General features: G+C 41.2%; 1 protein-coding gene across 1 annotated transcript in view; it reads left to right on the top strand.

Moving 5' to 3' along the window:
• Window positions 1-5,360, top strand: part of ctnna2 (catenin (cadherin-associated protein), alpha 2) — a 1,205,477-nt gene that overhangs the window by 626,931 nt on the left and 573,186 nt on the right. The window lies entirely within an intron of this gene.

Here is a 5,360-nt window from a genome sequence, read left to right as displayed (position 1 = left end):
ATATCAAAGTTGAAACTTTATTGCTGGAACAGCACAGCAGGTCAGGCAGCATCCAGGGAACAGGAGATTCGACGTTTCGGGCACAGGCCCTTCTTCAGGAATGAGCAGAGAGTGTTCAGCAGGAGAAGATAAAAGGTAGGGAGGAGGGACTTGGAGGAGGGGCGTTGGAAATGTGATAGGTGGAAAGAGGTCAAGGTGAGGGTGATAGGTCGGAGTAGGATGGAGGCGGAGAGGTCAAGAAGAAGACTGCAGGTCAGGAAGGCGGTGCCGGGCTGGAGGGATTTGGCTGAGACAAGGTGGGGGGAGGGGGGATGAAGAAACTGGTGAAGTCCAAGTTCATCCCCTGTGGTTGGAGGGTTCCTAGTCGGAAGATAAGACGCTCCTCCTCCGACCGTCGCGTTGTTGTGGTTTGGCGGTGGATGAGTCCAATGACCTGCATATCCTCGGTGGAGTGGGAGGGGGAGTTGAAATGCTGTGCTACAGGGTGGTTGGGTTGATTCGTCCGGGTGGCCCAGAGGTGCTCTCTGAATCGCTCCGCAAGTAGGCGGCCTGTCTCCCCAATATAGAGGAGGCCACACCGGCTGCAGCGGATGCAGTAGATGATGTGGGTGGAGGTGCAGGTGAATCTGTGGCGGATATCGAAGTTTCAAGGTGAATCTGACCTTGTGTTTTAAACTGGCAAGACCCATATATCACTTTAAATTTGATTTGTATTCCTATGCCATGTGGAAGCGAAGGTCATGATTTTACTTTTGAATTCTGTGAATGGTACCAGGTTGTGAGAACATATGTTTGTGTGCATTTAAATGAGGCCTTTAAAAATACCTTTGATGGAAATAGTTCAGTGCTTGGAAAACAAGGGGAGAAAAGAGGGAAAGAATTGACTGAATTCTAGCAACAAGGTGTCCTAAGATTTGGGGAGACAAGGACAGAAACAAGTTATTTTCAGATTAAGAATCTCCAGAGGGTTAAGGAGGATTTTAAAAATTCATTTTTTTGAAATGCATTCATGGAATTTGGGCATTGCTCGCAACTTTTATCGTCTATTCCTTCTATCTTTCAGAGAGAAGCAGGTCATTCAAAGAGAAAAAAAGCTTGTAACATTAGCAGTGCAATTTAGCACTCTCCAAAAGAGTCATGGCAGAAGAAACAAACTCCTGTGTGGTTTAGAAGTGAAAAGGGAAATGTCTTCAGAACAGAAGGAATAAGTATCAGAGCAGAAGACATCCTACAAGGCTGTTGAATATAGGAGTTTAAGGGCAACATGTTAAGGAGTTAGGGAGCTGTGTTAGCAGTTTGTTTAAAGGCATCAGAAAGAGACATTAACTGATGAATGAATGCAGAGATTTGCCAAATGGAAATTAATTACAGCTATGCCACTGAATAGAAATTTTAAAGTAGAAATAAAGTGACCTTTTACTGAGGTTTGCGTATGTCTAAGATTGTTATTGAGAATAAAGGCTTGAATAATTTTGTTTTCTAACATTTGTAATGAAACCATTTCAAAACAAAATGTTTGAGAATTCTGAGGAAGGGTCACTGGACCCAAAATGTTAACTTTGATTTCTCTGCACAGACGCTGCCAGACCTGCTGAGCTTTTCCAGCAACTTTTGTTTTTGTTTCTGATTTGCAGCATCCACAGTTCTTTCGTTTTTTATTAAGTTTAACTATTTGTCATTTGTAGCTGCACAACAAAGCCACAAGTTTTAAGATTAAAAAGAGGGAGGAATCCTCAATGGTACTACATTCCTAGTTGCAAATCTGGTCTCCTGCTGCACATCATCCTTATAAGGAAATGTATGTCCAGCTCTGAACGTTGGTGTTTCTTTTTCAATTTGGTTGCCATCTGGCTTTTTTTTTTAAGTTATCCTCTTTCTGTACCTTTGTTTCTTTCAGTTTTTTTTATTGTCCCTTTTGCATTCCTTCCAGACCTCACATCAGTCTTAAATGCACAAGACAGCAAAATTTACAGTCACCAGAGTCACTAACTGATTATCAAGGTGGTCATTGAATGTTATAGGAAGTTATTGCAAATTGCTGTCAAGTTTTTGTTTTATTCACTCTTGGAATGTGGGCACCACTGGCTTGTCAGCATTTATAGCCTGTCCCTGGTATCTTTGAGAAGGTGGTGGTGAGCTACCTTCTTGAACCACTGCTGTCCATGTGCTGTAAGATTGACCCATATTGCCATTAAGGAGGGAATTCCAGGACTTTAACATAGCAACAGTGAAGGATATATTTCCTCGTCAAGACAGTAAATAGCTTGGAGAGGAACTTATATGTAGAGGTGCTCCCAAGTATCTGCTGCACTTATCCTTCCAGATGGAAATGGTTGTGGATAACGAAAGTGCTGTCGAAGAATCTCTGGTGAATTTCTGCAATTCAACTTGTAGATAGTACAAACTGCTACGACTCAGTGTTGGTGGTGGAGGGATTAGATAGTTATGGACATGGTGCTAATTCAGTGGGCTGCTTTATCCTGGCTGATGTCAAGCTGCTTGAATGTTATTGGAGCTGCATCCAACCCGGCAAGTGAGGAATATTCCATCACACACCTTCTTTGTGCTTTATAAATGGGGTTCAAGCTTTGGGAAGTCAGGAGATGACTTACTCGCCACAATATTCTTAGCCTTGGACTTGCTCTTTTAGCCACTGTATTTATGTGGCAAATCCAGTTGAGTTTCTGATCAATGGTAACCCCAGAATGTTGAGAGTGGTGGTTCAGTGATGGTCACACTATTGAATGTCAAGGGATAGTGGTTAGACTGTCTGTTATTGGAGATGATAATTGCCTGGCATTTGTAAGTTGCAGATGTTACTTGCCACTTGTCAGCCCAAACCTGAATATTGTCCATATCTTGTTGCATTTGAACATAGATTGCTTCAGTATCTGATGATTCACTGATGGTGCTGAATATTGTGCATTCACTGATGATTCACCTCCTGACCTTATTAGCGCCTTGGTTCAAATATGGACAAAAGACAAATTCTAGAGATGAGGTGCCCATGGCATGAAGTCCACATTTGACTGAGTTTGACATCAGGGACCCTGAGCAAAACTGGAATCAATGAGTATCAGGGGACAAACGTTCCACTGATTAGAATCATGTCTGGCCTGTAGGTAGATGGTTGTGATTGTTGGAGATTAGTCATCTCAGCTCCAGGATATCTCTGCAAGAGTTCCTCAGGGTAGTGCGCTAGGCACAATCATCTTCAACTGCTTCATCAGTGACCTCTCCTCCATCATAAGATAAGAGGTGCGGGTTGCAAAGGAACATGAAGTAGGAGGGGAAAGATCCAGTTGTTGTTGTCTACATAGATATCAATGATATATGTAGAACAGGAAAGAGGTTCTGGTAGAGAAATATGAGCAATATTAAAAAACAGAATTGAAAAGGTAATCTCTGGATTATAACCTGAGCCACGAGATAATTGGCACAGGGTCAACAAGACCAAAGAGGTAAACACATGCCTGGTGTGGGAGAAAAACTTTCAAATTTATGGGACATTGGCATCAGTACTGAAGAAGGAGGGAGCTTTTCACATAAATAGGCCTGTGGATTGGGTGTTTACCAATGGGATTGTCAATAGGGAGGAGCTTAAAAACAGATTTACCAATTTTAGAAGCTAAACATAATTTTCAAGGTCATGAGAAGTTAAACAACTTGAAAAGCTCCACACCAAAAGTAGCAGAGATGGTACAACTCCAGATACAGTTGAAAACGTTGTCAACCTTAAAACTAGGGGAGAAAGTCTGATTAACAGACAGGAAGTCATAAACTACGATCATTGCAGGAACAGACAAACCAAGGTGTTATGTTGTCCAAAGAGACATTCAGCAGGAGCAGAAAGGCATTAAATCTTATTCGAGCCAAAATGTGAGACCACATGGTATGAGACCAAATATAATAACCAGAGGATGTATACTACATCAGATGGTGTACAGAGTGGTACAAAGCCATCACTTTTGTGTGAAATTAAAATGAACTAGATTGTAGCATCCAATCATAGTTCCAGATCATCTCATCCAGTGAGATACGCACTCTGAGGACTGAGGGGAGGAGATGCTGATAATAGTGACAATGGCAATAGTGATGTTGATTATGATGTTTATGATCAAAAAGTCTAAGTAAGGAAGTAAAAGTATATTACTGGAATAAAGTAGAGCAAACAGAGAGAAACTTTGGAGCAGAAGTGATGTTATGGGATTTGTGATGATGAAACTGATATCACAATTCGAACATCAGTAAAAGAGGAGATAAGGATGAGCATACAAAGAGACAAAGAGGTCTTAAATGCTCCACTAAAGAACTGTATTTGCAAGCCCACTGTGTACAGCTCTAAATAAAGGCAAATTATTAGAAGGAAGGCCTTGAAAAATCTTACATAGAAACAAGCAGTAAGCAGCTTCAAGACACCGCAGACACCTACAATAGAAGGTACTCCAGACTGGTTCCTCAATTTGCTAGTGAAATGATTGATCAGGCTTATGGTGAGTGCCAGGTAAATCTCATCAACGACCATATATGGGTGTTATTGCTCTTCCAGTAATAAGTAATTTCACGAGAAACAAGGCAAAGGAGAAGGTACCGAATCATAAATGGCACATCAGTAAGTTTTTAAAAAAGTAACAAGATCCTCCAGTAATTTTTTAAGCTGTTAAAAAAAAGATTGGTAGAAGAAGTAATCATTAAGACAGATAGGACCTATATGATTGATATGGAAGCCTTAGTTTGTCAGTCAAATAAAAAAGAAGATAGTGAGGGCTGCAGATTCTGGAGAGGTCAGAGTTGATAAGTGTGGCACAGAAGGTCTGGCAGCATCTGAGGAGCTAGAGAGTCGCTGTATTGGGCATAACCCTTCATCAGTCAAATATATAACCATCCAACTGTATCTTCAAGAATGTCCCTGGAGGAAGGAACAGTTTATCTTTTGTCTTTGCATTATTTCAATGGTCAGCTTTATTTTTAAAATACAATTTGCTTCTGATCTGTGTCCAACAATACACAAGTGCTTCACAGACATTGAATTTGTATCCTGCACCATTTTCAGCTGCTTATACCTTGAAGTGTACTGCAGTGCTACTCAGGTGTGAAATGGGGAAACATGGTTATATTCAAACTCCATGTGCATAACTTATATTATGATTAGATTACAAAAAGACCAGAAATATCAACATTATTATCTGCTCCCTGGAGGAGAAAGTGAGGTCTGCAGATGCTGGAGATCAGAGCTGGAAATGTGTTGCTGGAAAAGCGCAGCAGGTCAGGCAGCATCCAGGGAACAGGAGAATCGACGTTTCGGGCATAAGCCCTTCTTCAGGAATGAGGAAAGTTTGTCCAGCAGGCTAAGATAAAAG

The sequence above is a fragment of the Chiloscyllium plagiosum genome, chromosome 1, assembly GCF_004010195.1.
Source record: "Chiloscyllium plagiosum isolate BGI_BamShark_2017 chromosome 1, ASM401019v2, whole genome shotgun sequence".
NCBI lineage: Eukaryota > Metazoa > Chordata > Chondrichthyes > Orectolobiformes > Hemiscylliidae > Chiloscyllium > Chiloscyllium plagiosum.
This window is presented reverse-complemented; position numbering and strand designations above follow the sequence as displayed.